Raw genomic sequence first — 20,141 nt, forward strand, 5'->3', positions numbered from 1 at the left:
GATGAGGAGGATGCAGGACAGGTGACAGAGCCACCTGGCTGAGCACAGGAGCTGCCACCCCTAGGGGCTGAGGGGGGACAGGGGCTGTCTCCTGCCTCCCAACACAGACAAATACTTCCCTACACACAGCACGGATCTGTGGCTGAAAAATCACCATCCAAGCTGCTCCCACTGCCTTTGCTGGGAATAAGTGAGGGAAGAAAACTCAACAAAATCCAGCCAGAGGTGCCTGTGCGTGCAGGAGGATGTGGAGCCCCAGGATTTCAGCTGGCATAAATCACCCTCACCCTGCAGAGGAAACAGTCAGAGTGCAGGCTGTGAGTGAGGAGTGAGCACATAACACACCCAGAGCTGTCTGTGAGTGACCCCGTAACACACACACACACAGAGCTGTCTGTGAGTGAGTGAATCCCTGAACACACCCAGAGTGCAGGCTGTGAGTGAGGAGTGAGCCCATAACACACCCAGAGCTGTCTGTGAGTGAGGAGTGAGCACATACACACAGTCAGAGCTGTCTGTGAGTGAGTGAGCCCCTGAACACACACCCAGAGCTGTCTGTGAGTGAGCAGTGACCCCATAAACACAGTCAGAGCTGTCTGTGAGTGAGGAGTGAGCCCATAACACACACATACACACAGTCAGTGCTGTCTGTGAGTGAGTGAATCCCTGAACACACAGCCAGAGTGCAGGCTGTGAGTGAGGAGTGAGTCCATAACACACACCCAGAGCTGTCTGTGAGTGACTGAGCCCATAAACACACCCAGAGTGCAGGCTGTGCCTGAGGAGTGAATCCCTGAACAGCCAGCCCAGGCAGGCAGCACTTCCCTCCCCAGTCTCCCATAACACCAGTCTCCCACCCAGCCAAGGTGCAGTTGCCATCACACACTGGCCAAGCTCTCTGGGAGCTGCTCCAGAACATCAATCTAGCACGTTCTCAAGCTTACCCTTGGAGAGCTCAGCTGGCCAGAATACTTCCCAAAGGATGTATTTTCCATATCCTTTCAAAGCACAGAGGCCAGAGTAAGAATCGTCTCAAAGGACTTTACAAAGTCTTTTATACTCATTGTAGTCCTTGAGAAACACGAAGGGTGTCACAGCTCCAAGTGTTCATAGTGTAGATGATCCACAAAGTTACATTCTAAAAGCCTTTCATCCACACACAGCTACTGTCTTCTCTACCCATTCATCCCCACAAAACTCCAAAGCAAGGACACTTCATAAAATCTTTAGCATTTTTCACACCAGCATTTGCAAGGGAAGGTCTGCAAATCTGCAAGAGCTGCTTTTCTGATCAACTTAGTTTATTTTTGATTTTGCTAATTTGGATCATTTTCCCCTTGCAGCCAAAGCAAAGCAAAAGAAACAGATATTGTTCCTTTGTAAACAATGAAAAAATCAAAAATCTCAAGTTCAAAATAACAATCATTAGAATCCCTTTCAAGTAGAACATTTTTCTGAAGACAATTACCCATTTCAAGCACTGTGTAAGCTCGTGGGGGAACAGCTGAAGGAAGCAGAGCCCAGAAAGCTGGAGCCAGTGCAGGGACCCGGGGCAGGGCAGCTGTGCAGGGCAGGGCCAGGCTGGTCTGAGCTCCAGGAGCTCAAAGCCAGGTTACACCAGCCAAGGATCAGCCCCGAGAGCTGCAGCTGAATTCTCAAGCCTCAGACAAGGCCTAATTCAACTCCCATTAAAGTCAATAAAAGCCTCCCATTGATTACAGCAGTGGTTGGATCGGGGCCATACTGATGTTTACTGCAAGCCAGATCCAAGGTCTGATTACTTTTATACTGTTACACATCAGATCCTCATTCACTCCATTATTTACAGGCTTGCAAACAAGCAAGAAATTCTGATCACACAGTCCTAGAGACTCCATTTGCATCCTTGATTGGCAGGATGAGAGCTCAGAGAAGGGTTTGAATATGTATTACACAGAGCAGCAGTGCACAGAACCTGCAGGATGCAGTAAAGCAATCAGGCAGCATAAAGAAATTGAAATGGAATTCCTTGGAGAAAGGGATCATTAAGTGCTTAACAAGCATCACTGCGTTATATCTGTTTTAGTGATGTTAGCATAATTTTAATTGTTACCATCCAATCTGTTTTGATAGCTTTGGAGTTATCAAGATGCTAAATATTTTACGGTGACATTTGAACAATCAGGAAGATTAGCTGCAAAGCCCTCTACCCAGTAGCCCAGTGAATAGACAGAAAGGGGGATCTATTTTCTGTGTGGAACAAAGACAAGACAGAAAGATCAACACAATTAAATATTAAACAGAAGTAATTACATAGGCAGCTAAGTAATAACTCAAACACCCTGTATTTTATTATGCATTTCCAACTAGCCAATTAAATTATACAATATTGTGAATGTGCCTGGCATATCCTGCTGCCTGGTAGGTCATTTAGCCAAGTTTTACTTCTGCTATAGAGAATGTTACTAAAATTCCTACTGAGGAAGGAAGGAAGGACTCAAGATAGACAGTTCTGCTTTGTCCTAAGCTGACAAAAAGCTCTTGTCCTTTCTAAGAAGCCCAAAAGTCCTGGAGTTGTGTCTAATGCTGATGGGCTGCCAGGTGCAGTTTCAGAGCCTTTTAAGGTGACAAGTTCAGCTATGGCAGGTGTGGAGTTCACAGCCCAGCCTCACTCCTGGAGGTGATGGAGCCACAGGAGCCACAAGAGCCACAGGAGCCACAGGAGCCACAAGAGCCACAGGAGCCACAGGAGCCACAAGAGCCACAGGAGCCACAAGAGCCACAAGAGCCACAGGAGCCACAGGAGCCACAAGAGCCACAGGAGCCACAGGAGCCACAGGAGCCACAAGTGACACAAGAGCCACAAGAGCCACAAGAGCCACAGGAGCCACAAGAGCCACAAGAGCCACAGGAGCCACAGGAGCCACAGGAGCCACAGGAGCCACAAGAGCCACAGGAGCCACAGGAGCCACAGGAGCCACAGGAGCCACAGGAGCCACAAGAGCCACAGGAGCCACAGGAGCCACAAGAGCCACAGGAGCCACAAGAGCCACAAGAGCCACAGGAGCCACAGGAGCCACAGGAGCCACAAGAGCCACAGGAGCCACAAGAGCCACAAGAGCCACAGGAGCCACAGGAGCCACAGGAGCCACAAGTGACACAAGAGCCACAGGAGCCACAGGAGCCACAGGAGCCACAGGAGCCACAGGAGCCACAGGAGCCACAAGTGACACAAGAGCCACAGGAGCCACAGGAGCCACAGGAGCCACAGGAGCCACAGGAGCCACAGGAGCCACAGGAGCCACAGGAGCCACAGGAGCCACAAGAGCCACAGGAGCCACAAGAGCCACAGGAGCCACAAGAGCCACAGGAGCCACAGGAGCCACAGGAGCCACAAGAGCCACAAGAGCCACAGGAGCCACAGGAGCCACAGGAGCCACAAGAGCCACAAGAGCCACAGGAGCCACAGGAGCCACAAGAGCCACAGGAGCCACAGGAGCCACAGGAGCCACAGGAGCCACAGGAGCCACAGGAGCCACAGGAGCCACAAGAGCCACAGGAGCCACAGGAGCCACAGGAGCCACAAGAGCCACAGGAGCCACAGGAGCCACAGGAGCCACAGGAGCCACAAGAACACAGCCCCTGCCTGCATGGAGACACTCCAGAGCCAGAGCTCGTGCAGCCAGGGCAGGCCAGGCACAGGATGGATCACAGGGAATGAGCCACACACAATTCAGGGGGCTCATTAAAACCACACACCTGCTGGAAGGCTTTGCTGAACCAGGGCCACACAGGCTATCTGCAAGAGATCTGTAATTACATGCAAACTAGTGCTCCCAGCAGAACAGTAGCAAGTAATAATAATGATGATAAAGCTAAATATTATCCAGAAGAGAGGCAAAGGACATAATTATTGCCAAATGAAATATGGCAACACTAGGGTTTTAATACGCTTGTAAGAAAAGCTTGCAAAAACTGAGACTTCCATGTGGGTAAATAAGGATCCAGGCTGGAATCTGACAAGTTTTTGGCATTTTTAGGGAAAAATCTCAGAACCTAGCAGCATATACTGCCCTTCACTCAAACAATTCTGCTATCTAACAATTTCCACCTTAACAGCTCATCTCTCTGATGAAACTGTAACTGGTTTTAGTTATTCAACTCATGCTCATAAATCAGTATTGGAAAATAATCTCTCTCAGGAAAAGATGGTATTCTTTACCTATGAGGAGAAATAATAAGCTTGAGATTTGGGGTTAATCTGATTAGTGAGGACATTGTCAGAATCAGGATGGCAGGGTTTGGAGGTGCCCTGTTAAATCAGGGTCACAGTAAGACACCAGAGGATCTGGCTCTGTTAAGCTCATCAGGGTCAGGCACTGGCCTTTGCTGGCAGCCCCACAAAGCCCCAGCGCCTTCTGTGCAGGGCACAGGTGAGGAGGAGACATTCCCAGGCTGGGCCCTCAGCACCAAACCTCAGCAGGGACATTTCCCACCTGAGCTGCAGGGCTCCAGCAATCACAAAAGGACCAGGATGAGAGGGGAAAGGTCCAGGGAGAGCTGCTGGTCCCACACATCCCTGAGATCCCGAAAGGGAAACCTCCTCTGCTGAGCAAACGGAGCAGCTCCTGTCCCTCCTTCAGATGGAGGCCCCAGAAGGACATCAGGGGACTCTGCTGTGCTCTGTGGACTGGCAGCCACCTCTCCACTGCTGACGGGGCCCTGAGGAGACAAACTATCAAATGCCATGGAGATTGGCACTAAAATGTCCTTTTTTTTCAAGCTCAGGCAGTGATGTTTCTTTCTTTTACAAAGGTCAAAGTTCTGATTCCTGCTGCCAAAGGGAGGAGGGCAGCATGATGAGTTAGACCCTGGTAAAGCCATCTGTGACACAATATTGTTTTCCAGCTCACTGGGGGAATATTCAGGAAATTTGCTGGAAGAGTTTTCAGGCGATTTCACAGGCACTGACACTGGGCAATGAACCAACACCAAAACACCAGCCAGGGTCTGACTTACAGCCCTTGGTTCCCTCAGGTGCCAAACATGTTATTTATAAACAATTGGATTCAAAAGGGTAGCAAACAGAGCTTTAGAATAAGTAATAATTAAGAAAAAATATTTTTTAAATTATGCTGACGTACTACAAGAGAACTCGTCTTTGAACATCTAAGAAGAAAATTAACTGGTAATTGGGCATCTTCCCTGATCCATCTAAAACAGTTCTGAGCTGCACCCCTGGCAGCAAACTGGAAACACCAACAGCCTTGACAATGAGTGGAACTTCAACAATATTTTTGATGAAAAGAATAAAATCTTTCAAAGGCCAAAATACAATAATCCAGTGGAACATGAGGGTTAGAGGTGACGGATTTGGGATGCCACAGGTAACAGTAAAGGCCAGAGCTCTGAGAGAACAGGGTTTGTTTAGGCTCAGCTCCCACCAATCCCACCCAAAGGGGGCAGAGACAGCAGAGCTGAGGAGGAGCAGCTCTGGAGGGGAAGAGTCCAGCAGGAGCATTTCCTCAGGGGCTCCCACAGCAAACCCTGACCTGGCACAGGTGGCACCTGCCTGACATTTCCCTGACAAACTCCTGGAGATGGCAGGAGAAGCCAAGGGCTGTGCAGACCATGCTGCCACTCCAGGACGAGGAGCACAGGGTTTGCTGTCTGCATCGGGAACAGAAACTCAGGAGCTGAAACTGCTCCTGGATCTGTGGGTGTTTTAGAAGCTCTTTCTTGAGTCATATTTCTTAGAACAATTTTGCAGCTACTCCAAATCACAAACACTTGAGCCAAATCTCAAGAGTGCCATTCAAAAAATGAAACCTCTTTAATCTTTTCAGGGAGATAATCAACTTAAGTGGTTAATAACTTCATCGTTTGAGAGGAAACTGGTAAATACTTGTATCCTGAGAAAGCTTCAGAGCAAAGACACTAGCTAGAAAGAATAAAACCAAAAGAGTGAAATTATCCAGTCTCAGTGTTAAAAGCCTGAAACATTTTTAAGATTAAATAAGTACTTGATGTTACTATTTCTAGCTAAAGAAAAACAGCATTGTCCTTATTAGACATTTCAATTTGCTTAAAATAATTGTGCCTCAGTAGCTTACAAAGAAGTGATTACATACAGTGTGACAACTGTATTACTTACTACCCTTGACATCACTTCAGTGAGGGTCACTCTAGTTAAATATTTCATTTGCTGTAATGTCCATCTTCATCAAATTATTTTTGAAGCAAACTGAAAAATATTCAATTCTTTGTTTCTTTGTCTTTGTAAAACGAGGGCCCTGCCCATTGTTCCCTTTAATACTTAGCAAATTGCCAGAGCAATTCACAAAACCCTTAAAAGAAAAGGGCATGCAAGAGAAATTCAAAGTAACTCATTGAAAACATCCTTTTCTCACTTCCTTACTCTTTTCTGCTGGCAAATACTCTGCCTAAGTCCAGTCTCTGTCAGAGAGGCAAAGATGCTTTATTATCAGTATCCTCATAAATATTCCGTGTTTGAATGAACAAGATGAAGGATACTTGACATTTAAATGTTTCTTACAACTTCATTTATAAAGCAATTCTCTGATATCAAAGCATGCCTCCACAGTTACACATGAAATAAAAATACAGCTTTCTTAGACTCCTCCATGAGTGTGTTAACATCAGAGCCACAGCACCATTTCCCTAAAGCCACAATGAGCTAAGTTCCATTTGCTGAATCAGAACAGGCAGATGACAGCAGTGAGAAGGACACAGCACTCAGCTTTACCTCCAATCCCCTCCACAGAAACAGGTTTGTGTCCTGGTCAGACTGGAGAGCTGTGGATGATGACATTGTGTGGGGTACTGGGGAGGAAATATTGGAGAGCTGTGGATGATGACATTGCGTGGGGTACTGGGGAGGGAATATTGGAGAGCTGTGGATGATGACATTGAATGGGGTACTGGGAGGAAATATTGGAGAGCTGTGGATGATGACATTGCGTGGGGTACTGGGGAAGGGAGGAAATATTGGAGAGCTGTGGATGATGACATTGAATGGGGTACTGGGGAAGGGAGGAAATATTGGAGAGCTGTGGATGATGACACTGAATGGGGTACTGGGGAGGAAATATTGGAGAGCTGTGGATGATGACATTGAATGGGGTACTGGGGAGGGGAGGAAATATTGGAGAGCTGTGGATGATGACATTGCATGGGGTACTGGGGAGGGGAGGAAATATTGGAGAGCTGTGGATGATGACATTGAATGGGGTACTGGGGAGGGGAGGAAATATTGGAGTGAGGTCCAGCTCAGCCCCCTCCTCTGCACTGCCAGTCTGCTCTGCAGCACTCACAGGAGCTGAGGAGAGACAGGAGAGCTCAGGAGAGCCTTCCCCACCCTGCAGAGGAGAATCCAGAGCAGCAGAGCAAGGACATTTCCAGGTCAAAAGCAAGAACTCCAAAGCCAGCAGCTTTCCACCAAGCTGCAACCCAAGGTTTGTACATGTACCAGAGGCTGATACTGATCCCTACAAAACCTGAATTCCCATTAGCACTTCCATTACTTTCTCTATAGATTGGAGATCTTCTTAAGTACCCTAAGACACAGAAAAAAGAACAATTTTTAAAATGCACCGCATTAGTATTAATCGTTTGTTATCATTATTATTAATGGTACTATGGATCTTCATATGGTAAATATTACTTCCTCTTCTCACATCAGCATGAAATGAGCCTCAGTATGGAAATGTCATTCTGCAGATCTCAGCACAGGCAGGCTGACCTCAGTTCCCAGGAATTAATGCACAGCTTTAAAGAAAGTCACACCAGAAGCATATATTACTTTATGGGTTTCTCTGTAAAATAACCTATCCCTCTTTGAGGCATGATTTAAAGACAGAGCCTGCAGGACATAAATCACAGCTGCTAAAAATACAAACCCCTTTAGGACACTACCCCTTAATGGCAGCAAAAATCTTCACAGGAAAAGACACCTGCCCCAGTGACAGGGAATAATCACCTTCTCCAAAGCACGTGTTGGATGCCTGCTGGAGTTAGCAGGTTCACAGTGCCAGATCTTCCTTTGGAAGAGAGGACAAGTTTCAAAATGCAAACCAAAAACCTGGATTTCCTCAAAAAAAAAAAAAAAATTGAGCTACTTTTCAAAAGGGTGAAGTGTATTATAAAGAAAAAGGTGCACAAAGGTCTCCCACGAGTCCCTGGGAAAGGCTGCCCCATTCCTGCACCCCAATTCCCAATGCACTCAAAGCAGGACATGGCAACAGGCTGTTAACAGCCACCCTCACTCACTGCCTTTACTTCCCCAAACTGCTGCTAAGAGACAGATTCAGAGTTCATTTGGGGTAAGAGGTCTTTCTCCAGCTTCCCTCTGATGATGCCCTAGGTCATCAGGTCTTTGAAGCAATACTGATTGCAACATCAATAATTTTGATTTAATGTTCATTTTATTTCCCTTTCTACCAAAGTAACAATGCCATCATACTTAGGCCATTTTCTTTGGTCAGTAAGATTTTCCAGCCACCATGGAAAATGGTAAAATGTTGATACAGTTTCATCCCAAATTGGAATAAAATGTCTACAATCACCCTGTATTTTAAAATGGAAACTTTATCAGGCTTTTGATGAGCTAATAATACATTGCTTCAAAGACTTTCTTTCCTCATCCCATCCACACCCTACTTAGCATTAGAACAATTCTACAGAGTATAATCCATGTGCATCCACAGGGCACAGAAACATTGAGCTGGAAGAGCACAGCTGGAAAAAATCCCCCCAGATTTTGTCAAACCAAGATCATCACCACAAAACGCCTGACACATTTTGCTGATGATACCAGAACCAGCAAAGTGAGTGTTCTCATCTACTGGGATAAGAACTGGCCAATATGAACTGGAAGCAGAGAGCAGATCTGGCAGCAGCTTTCTCCTCCCCTCCAAACTGAGCTGAGTTCCAGCTCTGCTCTGTACAGCCTATGATGAATATTCAAATATTCACCTTTCAGTCACCTCCAGCACTTCCAGGGATGGGTCATCCACAGCTTCTCAAGCCAGCATGTTCCAGTGCCTCAGCATCCTCACAGCTTTCAACTTTTCCTCCCCCTGCCCTTCATTGAAAGGCTTTAAATTCCAAAGTAATGATCCAATTCTTAAAGAGAAAAAAAAAATCAAATCATCCAGGAAAAAAAAACCAAACCAGCCTCAGTTTGATGTGAAGACAGATCATCCCTGACTAAAACTGGCCCAGTGCAGAAGTTTGTGCCTGGAGCCTGGCAGCTCTGATAATGAAAGGCAGAAATCTGAAAGGGAAGCTACTTGCAATACCTAGCTTGGACCATGAATGACATTCCTTTCCCTATGAATTTCCCCACCATTTGGCAAATGTTGCATTAGGGGATGCTCATGGACACTGTAAAATGGCTTTTTCCATATTTTTTTTGTGCTTTTGTGTGGTGTTTTTCTGTTTCTTCATTTTTGCAATTAAACTGCTTGATTTCAGAAGTTATTGGCACACAAAGCACAGCAGAGATAACAAAGCCCACAACAACCACAAGAGGCAAAATAAAAAACAAATAAATAAACAAATAAAAGCTTGTTGTATTTTGATTTCCCATCTGGAAGTGAGAAGGATGTTGGGAATGCTTAGGAAAATATAAATAAAGATAAGAACAGTCATCCAAAAATTTGTGTCTCAAAAAAAGTACCCTAAAGATATGATTAAAATATTGTGGATAATAGGTAACCATCAGGTTTTACCCATGAGCAGCACTAATCCTGGCTTTAATGTGCCCTCAGCCATCCCAGAGGATGTTCCTCCTGAGCACAAAGCCAGTCCATGCACAAAACCTCCCTTGGAGACTCTAGCCATGTGCCAGCAGCAGTGAAATTCCCCTGCCAGCAGGGCTCCCTCACTCGGGTGCAGCATCTCCCTGACAAAGCTCACAATGCCACTCTTGTCTGATTGCCATCATTGCAGAGCCCTCTGCAACACGCTCCTGGAAGTTTGACATAAAGCAAATGGAACCAAGCCTGGGATGGGGAATTGTCCCAGAAAGCATCCATGCTAGACATTGTACAATGCTGAACCAGATGCTTCTCAAAAGTGGTATCTTAGTGCCTCAATTCACCTAATTTCCACGTCTCATTTAACATCTCACACTCCTTACAAAGCCTACAGAACAAGGCAGATGCCTTTCTGATATGTCAGGGACTTTATTTGCCTTGTGGAATCTTCCCTGCTGACTGCTGAATACTCACATGTATCCAAAAGTAGACCTTGTCCCCTTTTATACCGGCTGAGGAGGGGAAAGAGGCCTCATGAGAAATCATTTCTTATGTGTGCCTTCCTCTCCTGCCAACATCCCAGCTCTAACAGTCCCATTTTTCCTTGGACTAGGCAATAAGAGCAGCTGAAGTCTTCAGCCTCACAACAGTGTCCTTATTCACTCAGCATGTTTTCAACATGCAAGAAAGGAATAAAAAGGAGGGAGAAAAGATGAGAGGTGGTTGTTAGAACAGCATCTGCTCCATCTAGGAACAGAGAGCATGTGCACAGAAATTAGGGTCAGATACACACATTCAACAACCAAATATGTAAGTATGGAAAAATCATCAGGATTTCACAAGTTAGGGTTCTCCTGCACTTCTACACCTTATTATTCTTAATAATCCCAACCTAACTGGATGGGATCTCTGCAAGGAACCAGCCCAAGATGTTCCAACACTGAGGTTAGGACAAAAGCCCACTTTGCTTGCAGCAGGGCACAGCTCACAGTGTGTATGAGCACCCGCCCAGGCTGGAGGCTGCAGACAGCCCGAGTGATCTTCCTACAGCACTTCCCTTGCAAAATAAAATGTGACAACATCCTCGTTGGAAGCTGCAGTCCCTGACAGCCCTGCCCCAGCTAACGGAGCAGAGCAGCCTGTCTGAGCCAGCCCTGAAACAGACAGAGAGCTTTTAGAGCACTCAGCACTGCCCTCCAGACACAGGGCCACTCTAAAGCCCAGCACTTCAGCTCAAGTTCACATCATTCCCTAAGAACTGGATCTAGCCACAGCAAACACAAGTGTTCTTAGCCATCCTCTGCTCCCACGCTCCCTCCTCAAATTAAAAGGCTGTGGCAAACAGGAAACACAAACAAATTCCCCGTGTTCAGTGGCACACACCACATTTCTGTCCATTATTAGATGTGACAAACACGAGAGGGGGCAGAGCAAAGGGCAGGACACTCAGCGATCTTGTCATACAAAACTTCTCAAACATGCTCAGAGCAGTGTGGGATTACTCAAGGCTTCCCATGCGGTGGGTCAGCAACACCAGACGTGCAGCAAAGCAGCTTCCTGGGAAAGTGAGACAGAGAAAGAGGAAAAAACAGCCCTGGACACATCCTTCCAGACACCTGGCATCAGTGTGTCTGTCAGGAGCTGTTCACCACTGTCTCCCTGACTATCAATCACCTTACACACCAAAACCAGCCCACCACAGAGATTCTGGCAGGTGCAGAAAGAGGTCAGGCTAATGCCAAGAATTTGGGGACAGAAAATCCTCGAGTTCTCCCAGTCTTTTCCATCTGTTCAAGATAAGAACACCCTGGGGCACATCCCTTTAATGTCCTGCTCCCCAGGTTTGTGCAGGATGGTTTGTGCTGGGGCATTTTGGTGCTCAGAGAACAGAACCAGTGTGACACCAGTCCCTGAAGCACTGCAGTGTCTGCAGCACGTCCCTCCACCAAACTGCCTCCCCAGAAATGCTGCCCCAGCTCTGTAAGAGCACAGAAAGCAAGTCTTGGCCATTCAAGAGGAAGGGAAGGCAGGCTCTCACCTAGCCCAAGCACACACGGCTTCTCCTTTCCTGCTGCTCCTCCAGACCCAGGTAACCACCTCACACTGCGCTGATGGGCAGTTTATTTTATTTTTGTTTATTTTTCAAGCATCTTCAGAGCAGCTTTCCCATGTGGCAGCTCCGTGCACAGGCTCTGTGCTCATGCAGACCCAAGGCTGCCTGTTTGATCTGGAGGCAGAGGTGAGGGGGCCTGAGGAGGGTGATGCACTGGGAATTCCTCCACCCTAATGCTGTTGGTTTGCTTTTCAAGATGCTCAGCAGCACTGCACGAGACAATCCTGTGCAGCAGAGGCTCTCTTGAAGATGATATCTTCACTTTCCTGTGTGACCTTTACTCCCCTGTTTGCTTTCCTGCGAGGGTGAGGAGGCTGTAACCGATCCCGGAGCATCCCCAGCCCTGGGGCTCCTCTGTAGGGCTCAGAGATCAGCAGCTCCATCCTCACATCTGCCTCTCCTGCTGGCATAACAAAAACACAGAGCAAGGGGTGAAAAGCCCTGGCACAGTGATATCTGTGGGCAGCTGCCCTCTCCCACGGCACTCTCAGCCTCAGCCAAAGCAAGGAATGAGGGTCAGGATGACACAGCTTTCCTCATCATCATCATCATTCTCCTTTTGCTCCCTTGCTGCCACCTCCTGCCTCCCAGTTCCGCCTTCTCCTCGAGTTCCACCCAGCTGGCAGAGCCAGAAGACAGAACAGGGATATTGGAATGGTTTTCTACCCGAGAAACAGCAGCAGTGGCTGTAAAAAAGAATCTACTCACACTTTTCAAAGGGATTAGGAGAAAGCCAAGATAATCCAGCCACTGGCTGTAAAAGTTAGGGACAGGAGAGGAGAGTCACAAGCCTCACATGCTCCAGGAGAAGCCAACACCTTGCACTTCACCAACATTTCCTGCAGCACACAGAAAAGGGCTGCTGGCTGCTGAGAAATGTGCCTTGGACTGTCTGCACTGGTGCTGGGCTTCCACAGCAGAGCAGGAAAAACCTCTGGAGCTGCTGTGACACAGAGCTGGACCTGAGGCCTTTGAGGTGACACCAGGGTAGTCCCTGAGGAAGAAGAGTCAAACAGAGGCTTGGACTTAGATGTCTGTTTAGGGATTTTTTTGATTTGGGTTCTTTTTCCCTTTGAACTGAAGATTGATGAGAGGGAGGCGGTTTTTTCTCGTTCGGTCTCAGTTGTTTATTTTTTGTTATCAGCATTACAAGGTACAAGGAGCTATGTACACTAAGATAGAAAAGGGGTAAAATGGCTAACAAAGATCTTCTTCAAGGTCTTTTATATGTCCATTTACCCAATTAACAGATGCCAACTAAATTATTTTTCTTAGTGACCCAATGACCCAACACCTGTGTGCTGCACTCTGACATTTTCTACCCAATCACCTACTACTACCCAAACACCCCTAGGAGAAGAACATGAAGAAGGAAGAAGAAGGACAAGAGACAACACCCTAAATCCTCCATCTTGTCTCCTGTTCTCTAAACTACTTTTTCACCCAGTGATTTAAGAAACTTTCTAATCTACACATTTACACATTTCCTATCTAACTTTAACATTTGTTTTCATGTATCACCATGAAAACATGCTCATGAATTTCATATTATATGAAATTCAGTGTTTCTTTGAATCCTGGAACTAAATATTAAAAGCAAGGGCACACACTCTGTATCTCAGACTCCAACACTTAGAGTGGACAGGATGGGATCACTTCAAGGTTTGTACATCGAGAGTGTTTTATATTACCCCAAACTTTATCTTACATAAACAGAAATTTCTGTTTATTATTAAACATGAATTTCTACAACTCCAGTCAAGATTAGCACTAGTTTACAAACTGGTTTTTCTCTCATGGCTTCAAGTCCTCAAAATGTGTATTTATTCCCAGGAATTTTCAAATGCTCAATATTTTCTTTGCAGATATTTCTAGAAAATGCACCACTAGTTCAGCATTTCCTATTAAATTATCATTGTGGCTATCCTTAGAAACTTTAACTTCTGGAAACAGGTCAAACCACAAAAACTCCCACCTACAATTGTGCTGTATATAGATATCCAAGCAGACAGGAGCCCACACCGAGCAATGTGTGGGAGGAAGTGGCCAGAGATGTTCGCAGACATAATTTCCTCTTTTAGACACCGAGCAGGGATCTAAATAGATCCAACAAATGCAGCTGAAGATCTCTGTGGCTTTACATGGGAATTTTGTGGCCATCAAAGCTTCAGATTAGCATTTCAAGGGGAAAGCAAAGTAATTATTATAGTTTGTTACTAATTTGCAAACAGCCCATTTCCCACCATGCACATTATCCTGAAGACTTCTGCAACCTCGAGAGGCATAAAAACCATATTATAGTAATAATATAGGCAAATTACATGTAAAACTCAGAGAAAACCATGTTCCCAAACACCGGATTAAAACCTATCAGGAATCAGCCTCCCACCCAGCCCAGATGTCAGGAGGGGAGGGAAGATAATTCAGGCACTTTCTGTATCCCCATGACACAAAAGGATGCTGGATGAGGAGGCCTCCTCGTGCCAGCAGCTCTGCACACTCTGCCCTTTCATCCCAAGCCTTGCCCAGCTGCTGCTCCCAGGAAGCCTCAGAACCTGCAGGCACGTCACCCACCCAAATCCAGGCTCTCCACAAAAAAAGAACATCTACCATAAAAATACATTTCCAATTCTCAGTTGCAAATAAAACCTTGAAACAGGCAACACAGATGCACCTAAAAGCTCATAAACATGACAACATGCTTTTTTAAAAAAAGAAAAAAAACCCATCCTCATGAACTTTCTGAGGTATAACTCGTGAATTTTGAGCACTGAAGGCTGGCACCCAAAAACCCAGCTGTGAAGCAGGGCCAGTACCTTTGTCGTGGCTGGTAGGAAGGTAAATTCATCTCCATTTGAGATGTATTATTTGATGACAAAATGACTGGAAGGAAAAAAATGCCACTGACCTTCTCCCTGGTGTTTTTCTCTTTTTAAGTGGTGGCAGGAAGATCTCAGTTTGTAAGAGTCATTAGACACTATCATGGTCCAATAAGAACTAATAATGATGAGCAGTTTAAAACATATTCTATTCCTTCAGCTCAGAAAAAATACATTATGATGAAAAAAATTACAGCAAAGTGAAAAAATACCATCATTGAAATAAGCCATGAAGATCCCACATGGAGAGAAGCATACATTTGGAGATATCATTTATCCCCTAAAGCTATAGCTATTGTAGAATAAAGTTAAATTGCTTGCAGTTCTTTCAAAAGACAACCTGTTTCTTCAAGGTATCATAATAGTTTGGGATCCTGCAGTTGCTATGGCAACTACTGCTGCATCCAACAACAAGGTATTGTGTGCAGTTAGATAAATCTGCTTAAGTTTTATCTTAAGTTCCCAATGCTTCACCAAGTTAATTATGCACCCTTAAAAATAAAGGTACATAAATTGAAGAAACATGGTTCAAGCACTTTCTCCATAAACATTGCCTTTCAGGGCTTGGTCATCATGTACCTGTGTGAGGTGTCTTATGTCAGATTCTTGTGAAACCACTGGCAAATACATGTGTTTATTCAAATAAACCAAAGGGATATTAGGGTGGTTGTACAATAACACAATTGCATGATCTCTGTGCATGTTTTGACATTAGTCTGGTAACACAATAGGCTTTCCCTCTGACATTTGGTATACATTTGCTGGGAAAAGAAAAAAAGCTTTAATATAAAATAAAATGCCCTGAGATGTAGCACTTTATCATTCTATGTCTTTCATCTCCTGCCTCCAAGAGCCACACCATTCCAGGGAGAGCAGGGAAAGCAGACTCCTGTTATCACACCCCACGCACACAGCAAACTCACAGTGCCCTCCACAGAAATAATCTCACCGTGCCAGGGCCCTCCACCTCCTTTTCCATCCCATTGCTTTTCATAAAGGACTTCCTGCAGGAACACAGATTATTTGCAGTTCGTTTGCATACTACAGGGAGAAGCTCTAACACACTTCATAAGTGCTTCATTTGCTCCAGTTGCTCGCTTTATCTCAGCAGGGATAAGCAGCACATGAGCCAAGAGTCTTTCCCAGATGAGAGGTATCTGCCAGCAACCAGCTGACTTGTTTTGCAGTTTAAAAGATTACCTGGGTTTTTTTGTGGTGATATCTAAGCACAGATCTATTCTGAAAAGATAGCAATAGAAAACCAAACCATTTCTCTAAGGCAAAACAATAGACTCAGAGATTACTCAGAAGTGAGGCTTGGAGACTGAGACAAGAATCACAATCTGTGCATGGCTACTGAGGTTTGAACACTTAGTTCATTAAAGCAGGGAGAGCCAACCCAAAATTTCTGATTTCCCCATCAAATTCATGTTATATTTTGTAGTTAAGAGAAGATCCATCATTCACCACAGGAGTTTCTAATAGCCTAAAATCATCAGCTCTAACAAAACCTGGCCATGCTGGAGTCCCAGGCAGTGACACTGCAGACATGAGGAAGGAGGACTCAGTTCCCAGTGGTGACAGCACCCTGGTCACAGGCACAGGGGACAGAGCAGAGCTTCAGCTGCCACCTCCTGAAGGATGCACAGCCACGGGCACCAGTGAAAGTGCTCACAAACACATCGTGCACAAAAACAAGCGCCCTGTAGTTCTCTAGCTCTCACTTCAATTCAACAGCTTCAAAATTGGTGGAGGAGCAAGAGAGCCCTTCTGGGTTCCCTTCAGGATATGGTATTATTTGAGTATATTTGACTGTTGGAGTGTATGTTCTTAGGAGCAGGTGTCCTCTCTCTGCACTGGGATTTTGGCTGTAGGAGCAGCAGGAGGGTTTGGTTTGTGCTGTCACCTTTTCCCAGCGAACAGCGAGAGCACAGAGCAGCTGGAGCCAGCAGTGAGCGCTGCCCTGCTGAAGGCACAGCTCCCTGGCACAGCCCAGGCGAGCACTGCAGTGCTCCCTCTGACACACACAATGGAGAGGAGCTTCACCTTTTACTGCTCTTCCTCCCACAGCACACAAGGAGATGAAAGAGCTGCGTTTATTTCTACATTTTTATGACTTTTCCCACCCCTTTGCACCACGCTGGCAGCATTTCCCACCCCCAGCACCGCCCTGGCTGACCCCACAGGGATGCCTATGCCCAGGAGGGCAGGGATACGGTTGCTATGGCAACACCACCTCCAAATTTTCTGGCCTCCATGCATGCAACATATTAACCTTATCATCTAATTGCCAGATGAATTTCAGGGTGGCACACAGGAAATTATTTTGAAGTAGGTTTGCAGAGTAGTCACTCTGACAGGCAGCATTTCTGCACATCAGGGCTGTTCTCCTCATTACCCCACCACCTGACCCCCAGTGCAGAGAAAGGTCTTTTCTCCCTCCACCAGCCAAAATCCTCAGATTTAGCAGTCTCTGCTAAAGCCTCCTGCCTTCCTCTGCCTCACAATCCTGTCCAAAGCAGGGAGCAGCCCTTCTCTGTGTTCAGCTGTGCACCCTGCAGGGCCAGGAGGAGCCTCCTACGGGGTCACATCCTGCAGGACATCAATCCCACGGCACACAGGGCCTGTCCTGCTTAGCCCAAGGGTGCTTCCTCAAAAACCTGCTACTGCAGAGAGCTCTCACAAGGCTGCCAAAGAAATAAACCAAATCCTTCTTCCTACATGAGGATGCCAAGGAAGGAGAGCTGGGAGCTGCCCCCTTCAGCTCCTCACAAAGCAATATAAAAGCAGCCTCAGGAGCACCTCACCCCCTCCCACCAAGGCACTGCTCAGAGCTATTGCCCAAAACCACGATGAGAGCAAACAAACCACACACCTCCTGTTGATCCCAAACCTCCTGAAGCATGTGACCCCACCAAAAACTTCTTGTTTTCAACATGCCTCCTCTGTACAGAACTTCAGAGCTTGAACACCTACCCAGGCCCCAGGAAGTGCAGAATTCCTTGGGCTTGTGGACTTTTAAACCTGAAAACTGATTTTGCTGACTCCGTAATTTTCTTGACCATTTGCAGGAGTGAGAATCAACCACTTATCTTTTTTTTTTTTTATTTCAGCCACTTATTATGAGCACATGGGGGAAGGAGAGAAGTGGGAGGAATCTATTTTATTTCTTGACCACTCAGTTTGTTTATTCCAGAAAATAGCATCCAAATGCATTTTCCAAGAAAACAGCACGATACCACCTGCTATCAGCAGCAGCTATGGAGAGCTCTCTGCTCAAGAACTTTTATATGGGCTCACAGAAAGATCAGTTTCTGCCAGCAAAGGAACCTGAACCAATATGAAAACGAGAATATGTGAGTTTATTCACAGTTACTGTCACCAGTAACTTCTCACTGAACCATTTAAGGCTGCAAGGTTAATGCAGTATTACATAGAAAGCATCTCTATTCATTGCTTCTCAACATTCCCAATTTTGGAAATCAATGTACTGCTGAATGCTATTGTTGTATACATAAAAACCCACATGTTCAAAAAAACAACCATTCAAGAAACAGAATTCACTTCTACCTTCCCATTAACATCTACAGACAAGGCTGGGAATTCTGTATGAAAAATAAACATTTGAAGAGTATAGAAGGCCACAACAGCTTGGAATGTTCCAGGTGCAAAGGTGACTCTCAACAGCTCTTTGGGCACTGCCAGCATGGTTCTGAAGGAAACAGAGGACCAAATGGCAGAAGATAAAATGTGGAAGCTGGTTAAATTTGTCTGCCTCTGCTCCCCCTGAGTGTCTGACATCACAGTAGATAATTCCTACTTCTGGATGTTCTGGACAATAAATATTTCCAGGAGGGTCACTAGGGCACAGAAATGGTGCCAGCAGGGCTGTGCATGGCCCCAGGGGGGATGGATCCAGCAGTGTGTGGCTCGTGTGAGACACCCCAAGCAGGCAGGGGTGAATTGCCAGTGCTGGGTGTGTTGTGTCAGCTCTGCTGGCTGGAGCTCACTCACCCTGGCTGCACTCAGAGCAGCTCTGCCATCCTCACCAGAGAAGGTTCTGGCACTCCCCAGCCAGGCTCTCCCCCCATGCCCAGCACAGGAGGGCCCTTGGGTGTGACAGGTGGAACCAGCTCACACTCCAGGAGCACAGGAGGGAGGGAAGCACTGAGATCTCCAAGGGACTCTTCCCTTCCGTGGGTCACTGCTGAGGCAGATTCCATCCAGCAGAGCCCCCAGCAGGACTGGGGCCCTCCCTTCCACAAATCTGCACGCTCAGAATCTTCCAAACCCTTTGTTTCAAGTCTCTCTCAGCCTTTGCCCCGTGCAGAGACATGATCACAATCCTCCTTCTTCAGCACCCTCCCTGTGCATTAGTGTTAAGAGATCTCCCCTTCTATCACAAGCCCTGTCCAAGAAATGTCCCTCCTGAAACCCAGGTGGCCCACAAGGAGAAGCCTCTGGAGCCCCCCAGAACAAAGCTGGGGCCCTGAGCACAGCTCTGCCTCCCTGCAGGGGCTGTGCTGTGATGTGAGCTCTTTCCCTGTGCTTACACCTCTAACCTCTCTGCCTGTTTTACAGCAGCCATATGATAATGCCTGACCACCACAAGGGGTTTTCTATAATGTCCTGTAAATCCTCTCACATCTGCCTCCTGCTAAAACACTCCCTGTCCATGCAGAGACACACTCCCTCTGTCCACTCTTATTGCTGGAGTCATTCAGACAAACAGACTCCAGCTACCTGCAACAACAGACCAACAGGCACTCGCTCCTGCTTTAAATAACAAAATACAGATTGCCCAAAGCGCCAGGTTTGAATGACAGTCTGAACAGAACTCTCCTCTTTCCCAGCCAGCCACTGCCTCCTCATCTGTAAAATGGGGCAATGGCACTTGCTGCATCTGAGCCACAGTGTTTGCAAACATTAAGAAACGACTCTGCAGAAGCCAAAAGGGAGTACTCTATTTGCATGCAAATTCATGTAAAAAATTAATCCTCACGTGGTTCCAAAAACATGATGCACACAAATACATTACTGCAAGCCTAAGAAATTCAGCTTTAGAAATGCAGCCAACTGTTTTCTACACTGACTGGGGGGAGGAGGGGAGAATCTGACAATGCACCTTCCTTTATTTAACTGTTAACTCTTTATTCCGAATCAAATATTGATCCTTAATTTTCCATCGGCGTTTTGACTGCAAGAGAGCAGGGGACAAACAGGAGTGGCAAAGACAATCCATTTATTTCACCCTTTCTTCATTGCTGGGGTCAGCTACTCCCTCTCTCAATCAGTGCTAGACCTGCTTGAATAGCTGAGAATGAACCTTCCACAAAGTGTGGATTTACTTTTACTAAATCCTCTAAGTATTAAAGCTCTTCACACCATTTG

General features: G+C 46.2%; 1 long non-coding RNA gene across 1 annotated transcript; it reads right to left on the reverse strand.

Annotated features, from left to right (window-relative positions):
* Positions 1-139: 139 nt before the first annotated feature.
* On the reverse strand, positions 140-8,065 carry LOC131583729 (uncharacterized). The gene is made up of 3 exons (XR_009278583.1): positions 7,979-8,065; positions 945-998; positions 140-288 (listed from the first exon to the last, which is right to left on the reverse strand). It is a non-coding gene; the product is annotated as an uncharacterized LOC131583729 (long non-coding RNA).
* Between the last annotated feature and the right edge of the window lie 12,076 nt (positions 8,066-20,141).

Source organism: Poecile atricapillus, chromosome 12 (assembly GCF_030490865.1).
Source record: "Poecile atricapillus isolate bPoeAtr1 chromosome 12, bPoeAtr1.hap1, whole genome shotgun sequence".
Taxonomy (NCBI): domain Eukaryota; kingdom Metazoa; phylum Chordata; class Aves; order Passeriformes; family Paridae; genus Poecile; species Poecile atricapillus.